We start from the raw sequence: 10000 nt of genomic DNA, 5'->3' as shown, positions 1-10000 counted from the left end.
GACCTCCTCCATGTGTGTGAGCCAAAATGATCATGGCTCGGTGATCAAAACTAAAAGGGAGCTAACAGAAGAGCCCAGCAAGCCTGAATGTGAGTGTGTGTATATTGGGGACTAAAGGATGCAAATACAGCTCAGACAACACACACACACACACACACACACACACACGTTCTTAAGATCTCTCTCCTGGAACTGACCTCACGGCTTCACTGACAACTCCGCCGTTTAATCCACTTCTTCACTTCTCTCAGGGAGGGCTGAAAGTTTACAACAACAATTTCTATTCTTTAGGATTTCAGCTTCACCTCCAAATGTTCTCCTCAAAACATCAACAACAGCGGAAATGTATTCCAGAAAGAGAAAAAAGAACGGCGTGGGAACGGAAGGACTGTAACCAATAAATATAACTATAAACAGATAAAAGATACAAATAGATTATTTAATAAAAAGAAAACAATGATGTGATTAAAAAGCCAAAAAATACTTTAGAATTGTTCTTTTATAGATAAATAATCATCAACAGCAGATAGTTTTATTTACACACAACCTTTAACTATGATAACATGATATTTAATTAATAAAAATTGTAATCACAGGCAGTTTGGTGTGGAAGGAGACTCCAGTTTCAGTGGCTCAGTAACATGACCTGATGTGTTGTTTAAAAAACATCCAGGAAAACAGTATAACAAGTTTCATGGGTGGGAAATAATAAAAAAAAAAGACAGCAGTAAAAAAAAAAAAAAAAAGACCTCCATGTGAGAGTTAGGAACCATGCCAGACGTTGAGAAGATCCCACAATCTGATCCTAAATCCATCATTATCTGGCGATCTATCAGCGCTGTCGTTTCCCTCACATGAGTAGACGAGGTCAGGTTTTCTGCATGTTCTTCTCAACTCTACCACACATGTGCTCTGTCTCGCCGCTGCTTCTTCTTCTTCTTTTTCTTCTTCTTCTTTTTTTTTTTTCCCCCCAGCAGAAGCAGCCTTTGGGGAAAAGAGTTCACAGCTCAAAGATATACGTTTTTCACAAGGAGGTGATTCATTTCAGAAAATACGTCTATAGCAAGTTGAACTCTACATCATCAAACCTTCTCAATCAACAATATTGACAGGTTGATATTAATATCGTTCACACTAGTAAGACATGTTACTGTTTTATAGAAAGAGTCTCAGGTGAAGTTTAATGTAACTGGAAGCTTTTTTGTGACACCTTCAGGACTGATCAGAAGATTCTGTTTTCTGGGCACTGGGAAATGTAACTAGAAATGGATACAAAGGATGAGGTGTCTTTTGCATGCCTTGGACCTCCGGGGTTGGGGGTTTGATTCCTACGTCTGCCCTGTGTGCATGGAGTTTGCATGGTCTACCTTGTAGTTGGTTGTTGGTTTCCTCCTCCAGGTTCTCCAGTTTACTCCCGTAGTCCAATGACACGCAGACTCATGTTGCTGTCACTAAATATTTTCTGTAGTGTGTAAATGAGTGTGTGTCCTGCCATGGGTCTGCAGGCTGTCCCCAACCTTGTGACAGCCAGCTAACATAGATAGCTTAGGCAGAAAAAAGAATTCTGTTCATTGTTATTATTGTTGTTGTGAAGCCTCGTGCTGTTTGTTAGCACCACAGGGATTCCCTTATTCGTTCTGGCCGGCCGAGACGATGTTGGCCGAAGCCTTTACGGAAAGCAACTTACAGCTTGTTCGAGTTGTCTCTATGACCTGTAGGTCTCATTACTCTATCTGTTCTAGTGGGTGAGGAAACAAAGGGTGGCATTGAGTAAGTGAGAACCCCCACTATGCAAAGAACCCCCAGTATGGCAGGCTGGGTGTGGAGGATCCCGGGGCACGGGGGGTTAGCTAAGCAGCTCCAAATGCGTGGAGCCAATGAACAAATATTACATGGTGGATATGGCCTCTCAGCTCTGTGACGGAAACTCTTCCCTTCTTCCTTCAGCCAGCTGTGCAGTAACACACACACACACACACAGACACACACACACACACACTGCTGCAGGGTCCTGTTGGAAGGAAAACAGACGGGGAAAACTAGAGCAGCTGCTTTTGACCGTCTGTAAACTTGGACTAGAAAGCCGGAGTTCCTTCAACAGTTTTCTTCCCTGAATTCTCTGTTCTGATTGGTCAGAAGATGTTGATTCAGCTTCTCTCACAGCAGCGTGATTCCTTCGGGGAAGGAGTCTCCAGTTCCAGTGCTTGCTAAGTGAACCTGTACCCATGATAATCTCAGATTCCCAGTCGTGTCTGACAGCAGAGGCACCTGATGTGGGATGTACTGTAGTAGCCAAGTGGTTAATGCGTTGTTCTACCAATAGGAAGGTTGTGAGATTGAATCCCAGGTCCACCAAACTGCCACTGCTGGGCCCCTGAGCAAGGCCCTGAATGCTCAGTTGTATAAAATGAGATACAAATGTGAGTAACTCTGGATGAGCACATCTGCCTAATGCCATAAATGTTTTGTGATGTCGTCTTCTAATGTTATAGCTCAGGGACCTTAAGATGTTTTGTGTGTTCTGAGGTACTTTTCTTCTCCCCAGAGCTGTAAATGCGATTGTCGATACTGAATTTCGATCATGTAACGTTTTTGACACTATTGTCTGTGTGTGAAGATCCCAGGAGATTTCAAAAACTAAACCAACACCGTCACCATGTTACGGATACAGTCACAGAGACGAGACTTTTCCTTCATGCTGATGTTTGATGTGAACATGAAACTCTTGACCTGTGTTGTCTAAGAGCCACGTGATTGGCTGATTAGTTGATGCTGAGTCTATGGTATTATATTTATACACAAACTTGTCTCCTGCTGTGAGATAAATATTCTCAACTGGATGATTGAATCAAAGAGTGTTTGACAAAAGCGATATTTCTAAAGAAGAAAGAGGGAGTTGTCAAGAATTCTAATTACAGCCAGGAGAGGTCCGATATCATGGGACAGCAGCGAGATGTTCCGTCTGAACTCACAGACATCTGCTGCCATTGTTTTTCCAGACTCTTCGAAGTAATTCAGGGATAAATGCTGTATCTATAATGGAATAAAATGTGACAGGGTGAGCAGTTATGGGAAAATAATCTGCACTCTGGCTGTTATTTTACAATCCCAACATGTCCTGAAGTGGTTTATTCCAGCAATTTGTCAATAATTGCATTTTTTTTTGCCATTAAAAATGGATCTGTTTCGTTCCCCTTCTCTCTTTCACAGCTCTAAACAATCGTCCCATCACATGGCTGTGTGTGTTTTCTCCCCCTTGGTGCGCTGTTATAAATATACACACAATGGACAGTATTGTCATCATCATATGCTATCATCATTAAATGCAGCGGGTGGTCGAGATGCCTCTGCTGTTTCCCCTCGCGCCTCTCACACGTGGTATCGCTTTACCGCTCTGAGAGTGTGCAGGATGAGCGCTAAACTCTCACCGCTCCAAACTTCAAACAGACACATCCCACCCCACCCCTCTGCCCCCTCCCACATCCCACACCGGTGTCTCATCGCTGGACGCTCGAACCCTGAGGTGACGAGAGGTGAGAGCAGGGAACGCTTCGTCATATTCAATTAGCATACGGCTGTCACCGAGCCCTGACCTCATCTCCTTCTGTCTGTCTGTCTGTCTGACTTTCTTTCTTTCTTTTTTTCTTTCTTTCTTTCTTTCTTTCTTTCTTTCTTTCTTTCTTTCTCTGACTTCTGTTGTTTGTTTGTTTCTTTCATTCAGTCACTTTGTTTCTTTCTTTGTTTGTTTGTTTCTTTTTTCTTTCTTTCTTTGTCTTTTTGTTTGTTTCTTTCTTTTATTCGGTCACTTCTTTCTTTCTTTCTTTCTTTCTTTCTTTCTTTCTTTCTTTCTTTCTTTCTTTCTTTCTTTCTTTCTTTCTTCACTAGCCTTGTTAGCACTGGGAGAACTGGAGCACGTTACAGGAACATCAGCAGGTTACTTGATGTTGTTGATCATTTTCCAGTAAAAAGGTGTTGGATTTTTGCCCCTATAATAAATGACCTTCAGTGTTAGTGCTGCAGACTGAAACACACTGGATCACTTTGTTTACATGTTGTTTACTTGTCTGTTCTCTCAGTGGTCCGTTTAATGACAAGGATTAAATAGTTAGAATATTATAAATCTAACTGCTGAATTAATAACATTCCATATTAAATGGGATTAAGTCAGAAGTACAAAGGACGGAGGGCCGAGTGAACCTGAGATTGATTTAATTAGAAAGTCGTCCGTGAGCCGAGCGGCTGATACACCAGAGCTGTGTGTGAAGGTCACGGAGCGGCGGCCAAACGGGAACGAGGAGCGTGAAGAAGCCCTTTCACACAGTCTGCAAGATGTGTGGTCCTAGGAATGCTAAGCTAAGCTTCTCCTGCTGTGTGTGTATGTGTGTGTGTGTGTGTGTGTGTGTGTGTGTGTGTGTGTGTGTGTGTTCAAACACGACAGGCTGAGAAAACAGACACGCACGGAGCAACAACTGCTGCTCGAGAGTAAATCATTTCATGGATGTGCAAGAAATTTGTGTCGGAATCAGAGAGCCGAGGAAAGCCTGTGTGTGTGTGTGTGTGTGTGTGTGTGTGTGTGTGTGTGTGTGTGTGTGCGCGGAGGCAAATATACAGGAATGTCTTGTTGGAACAGGTGTAAGCTTGCAGTCTTGATACACTTTCTTTATTTAGCATAGAGAAGAAATAGACTTTATATACTTTAATAGTGATTTATTGATCACCTGCTTGACAAATCGGATTCTTTATTAACCTTCATAACTGCACCAAATGACGACGTCTGACAGAAATGCCTTTGATTTGATTTGTCTGTCTAGATGTTGTGCTCGCTTTGTTGTACTGTAGCTACACAGAGTTATTATTGCTCCTAGTGGTCACATGTGGGAAGTGCAACCAACAAGTGACATCAGAGATGGTGAAATTTCTTCTTCTTTTCTTTTAATGATGAATTAGACAAGTGTTAAATGTGTGTGTGTGCGTGTGTGTGTGTGTGTGTGTGAATGTGTTACATAATGAACATTATTCTACTGTATGATTAAAGTGTGCAGACTGTACAGTGTACATGAGTGTGTGTGCAGCACAGAGACCTCACACCAAGGTGAACATGTTTTTCCCCACCTGAAGGCAGGCAGGTGTCTTTCTTTCTTTCTTTCTTTCTTTCTTTCTTTCTTTCTTTCTTTCTTTCTTTCTTTCATATTATTTGTTTGCTTATTTATTTGTTCCTGTCTCATTTACCCCCCCCCCCCCCACATCCTAATCTCATCAGCCACGAGTGTTGATGTGTAGTGCAGTAAACCCATCTATCAGCAGGTTGTGTATGTGTGTGTGTGTGTGTGTGTGTGTGAGAGAGAGAGAGACAGAGACACATATTCTCTCATTCTCTCTCTCTCTCTCTCTCTCTCTCTCTCTCTCTGTCTCTCTCTCTCTCTCACACACACACACACAAGCAAAAGCATCTGCTCCTCAGATCAGACACAGCAGCTCTCTCACACATGTCACATGATCATTTTACCATCAGTTTCTTTCTTTCTTTCTTTCTTTTAGCTAATAAATGGAATTGAGGACATGTTTAATATAAAAACTTGGAGAACATCATGATGGAGTATCTGAGGCTTCATGATAAACGTGCTAGTTAAAGAGTTTAAACATTAAAATGTAAGTGTAAATGGAGTAAAAGTGTGATGTCTTGTCCTGGTGTAAGAGGAATAAAGCACTGTGAGATGAGCTGCTGTTAGAACACGGTTAGATCAGTTAGCCACAGGATCAGGAGCTCCGCTGCTGCTTAGTTTCCCATAACTGCATGCCTCGATATGACTCGTTAGTAGGAATGTGGATCTTTTTTCCCAAGCTGTTGGTCATCGAGAGTCTAAACATGCGTCTCCTTTGATGATGAGCCACAAATCTGGAAACAGAAAAAGAAGAAGAAGAAGTTTTGGCTTATGCTCTTTTGAACGTGACAGAACTGTCCTTCATATGGCACTGATTATGTGCAGCTGATGGAGCTGTGTCAACTTTAACATCCGCAAGACAGACAGATACACACACACACACACACACACACACACACACACACATTGTAGTGAATACAGTAGAGATATCAGTCTGAGTTGATGTTTGGACCAGCAATTTTATTTTGCTCTATCAAATAACTGAAGGACACTAAAGTAATATTTCAGTAGTGAAACATACTGAAATGAGGTTTATTGGATTAATATGCGTCAAAACTGAATTAGACAGGTGCATAAATTTGGGCACCCCAACAGAAAAATCGCATCAATATTTAGTAGAGCCTCCTTTATCAGAAATAACAGCCTCTAGACGCTTCCAAATATAGCCTGTAATGAGTGTCTGGATTCTGGATGAATGTATTTTGGACAGAACATTTCAGAAAATTGTACTTGTTCCTCTGCAGAAATGCCCGAGTAGATTTTGAGCAGTGTTTTGGGTTGTTGTCTTGTTGAAATATCCAACATCAACTTTGTGACTGATTCCTCAACATTATTCTCAAGAATCTGCTGATATTAAGTGGAATCCATGCGAACCTCAACTTTACCCAGATTCCCAGTACCGGCACTGGCAACACGGCCCCACAGCATGATGGAACCTCCACCTAATGTTACTGTGGGTAGCAAGTGTTTTTTTTCAGAATGCTGTGTTCTTTTGCCCCCATGCATAACTCCCCTTGTTATGACCAAATAACTCCATCTTTGTGTCATCACTGCACAGCACCTTATTATAAAATGAAGCTGGCTCGTCCAAATGTGCGTTTGCAGACCTCAAGCGACTCCGTTTGTTGTGTGTGTGTGTGTGTGTGTGTGTGTGTGTGTGTGTGTGTGTGTGTGCAGAAAAGGCTTCTTTCACATCACTCTCCCATACAGCTTCACCTTGTGCAAAGTGCGCTGAATTGTTGAACGATGCACAGTGACACCATCTGCAGCAGGTTGATGTTGTAGGTCTTTGGAGGTGGTCTGTGGGCTGTTTTTGACCTTCTCACCATCCTTCACCTCTCCAATATTTTACGTGACCTGCCACTTCTGGTCTTAACAAGAACTGTGCCTGTGGTCTTCCATTTCCTCACTATGCTCCTCACAGTGGACACTGACAGCTTATATCTCTGTGATACCTTTTTGTAGCCTTCCCCTAAACCATAATGTTGAACAATCTTTATTTTCAGGTCATTTGAGAGTTGTTTTGAGGCCTCCATGTTGCCACTCATCAGAGGGAGAACATGCAAACTCCACACACACAAGATGGAGGCGGGAATCGAACCCCCAACCCTGCAGGTGTGAGGCGAACGTGCTAACCACTAAGCCACCGTGCCCCCCTCAAATTATTGTTTATTTATTTATTTATTTTAACAGAGTGAGAATAAAATGAAATACATAAATTACATGAACCTTTTAAAAGCAAAAACACTATATAAAATCTCCTACATCCTCATTATGGATGGAGTGCGATATAAAGAAATGCACATAATAATAATAATAGTAATAATAATAATAATAATAATAATAATAATAATAATAGTAATAATAATAATAATAGTTATTCCAATAATAAGTTTTGTTCTATTCTATTTGTGTAGAAGGCATCGTGTTAAATAGGATGTCATTACATTATGTTACATTTGACAGCAAAGAAAAAAAACACTTCACAAAGAATATTTGGCAACCTCACAGGCATTAACTACATTCTAGTGATTTGAATAATGTGAATGATTAAAAAAATATATTATATTATATTATTCATTCATTCATCTTCTACCGCTTATCCGAACTACCTCGGGTCACGGGGAGCCTGTGCCTATCTCAGGCGTCATCGGGCATCAAGGCAGGATACACCCTGGATGGAGTGCCAACCCATCGCAGGACACACACACACTCTCATTCACTCACGCAATCACACACTAGGGACAATTTTCCAGAGATGCCAATCAACCTACCATGCATGTCTTTGGACCGGGGGAGGAAACCGGAGTACCCAGAGGAAACCCCCGAGGCACGGGGAGAACATGCAAACTCCACACACACAAGGTGGAGGCGGGAATCGAACCCCGACCCTGGAGGTGTGAGGCGAACGTGCTAACCACTAAGCCACCGTGCCCCCAATATTATATTATATTATATTATATTATATTATATTATATTATATTATATGTCTTTGAATAACATGACAAGTGTGCAGTTCACAATCATGAAGGTACACAAATACCTTTGTTCAATAAAATTTCATAAAGAAACAAAAGATCCTGTTTGAAACTTTACTCCCTTGAAATTCTCGGAACACGGCTGGAAGTTGGAAAGACAAAAGATGGAAAGAACAGGAATGATATATTGATGAAAAGAAAACATCTTCAGCTGAATTCCATCTTTTCTCTGGAGCCCCGCAGCAAACAAGACACTTGAGATGATTCTTTCTATTCTTTGTATCCAAGAGATTCCTTGATAGTGGCTGCTGGTGGTGCGTCCAAGAGTTTAATGTCCTACAGAAGCTCTGGTCTGGAATAGTGGTCTGAGGAAAAGCGGGGGGGAAAAAAGGGGTTTATTTCTTTTCCAAGAAACATAAACACCATATAAGAGTTTTTTTCTTTTTACCGTAAACATGTTGCGGTATGTTTCAGGAATGAAAAGCTGTCACTTGTCTGTTGTAATTAAAGGTGCGGTGCACGATGTTTGAGAAATGCTTCAGAAAACCGAGTCAGGCCGACAAACAAAACAAACGTGTAGCCAATGTGCAGAAAGGGGCGTGTCTTGTCAAAATGTGGCGGAGAGAGTGTTCAGTGCGCATGTGTGACATTAGCCCGAAAGCGATTGAAACACTGACATGGCGGAGACCTGCCGTTACCTCTGCCTCGGGTTCTAGGTGTTGAACGTCGTCTTCCGCGTGAAACGGAGCTAAACCTTTCACGCTACAACACACAGTACTACAAAAACACATTTGTATTACCATAGTATTACTCATTGTGTTCATTTATTGATAAAAATATCCCCTCGGTCATCTGCCCCAGCAGGTTCCGCCATAATAGTTGCCTGGGTTACGTATGTCTGTGTGGGCGGAGCTATCAAAACAGGAGTGACAACCATTTGGGTTAGGGGCGTGTTTGTTTTGGTGATTTCAAATGTCAATATAGGGGGCACGGTGGCTTAGTGGTTAGCACGTTCGCCTCACACCTCCAGGGTTGGGGGTTCGATTCCCACCTCCACCTTGTGTGTGTGGAGTTTGCATGTTCTCCCCGTGCCTCGGGAGTTTCCTCTGGGTAATCTGGTTTCCTCCCCCAAAGACATGCATGGTAGGTTGATTGGCATCTCTGGAACATTGTCTGTAGTGTGTGATTGCCTGAGTGAATGAGAGTGTGTGTGTGTGCCCTGCGATGGGTTGGCACTCCGTCCAGGGTGTATCCTGCCTTGATGCCCGATGACGCCTGAGATAGGCACAGGCTCCCCGTGACCCGAGGTAGTTCGGATAAGCGGTAGAAAATGAGTGAAATGTCAACATTGGCTTTCAAATGTGACTAAAATCAGAAACAAATCACTGACTGGACGGGAACAAGAACAGAAATGAAACATATTAATTTCAATATAAATTCTACAAACATGTTTGCTAAATCTTTTAACTACAAATGGATAAAATTATGCTGTCACTCTTTAACAAATCAAACATTGTTGTGGTGTAAAAAAGAATTTAGTAGATTAGATTAGGTTGATTTTTTGTCCTGGATGCATGCAGCATGCTTCATGTGGTCCAGATTAATAAACACTAAATGAAAACTAGTGCATGTGATATTAGTGTGTATGTGATTTTATACACATTTTAATGATTAATAAACGTCTGGCGACCCTGCTATGGTAATGCTAACAGTAGATTAGCCCACAGCCTCCCTCTTTTCCCAATGTTCCTCCCTTGTGTTTTCTTTTCCCAAACTTGCCTGGATCTATACGGGTCGATTAATGAAGCACACTCCACATTCCTTCAGTAATGAGCTGATCATATAGCGGCGAGTTTATTT

Source organism: Tachysurus vachellii, chromosome 24 (assembly GCF_030014155.1).
Source record: "Tachysurus vachellii isolate PV-2020 chromosome 24, HZAU_Pvac_v1, whole genome shotgun sequence".
Lineage (NCBI taxonomy): Eukaryota > Metazoa > Chordata > Actinopteri > Siluriformes > Bagridae > Tachysurus > Tachysurus vachellii.
Note: the sequence above shows the minus strand (reverse complement) of the source record.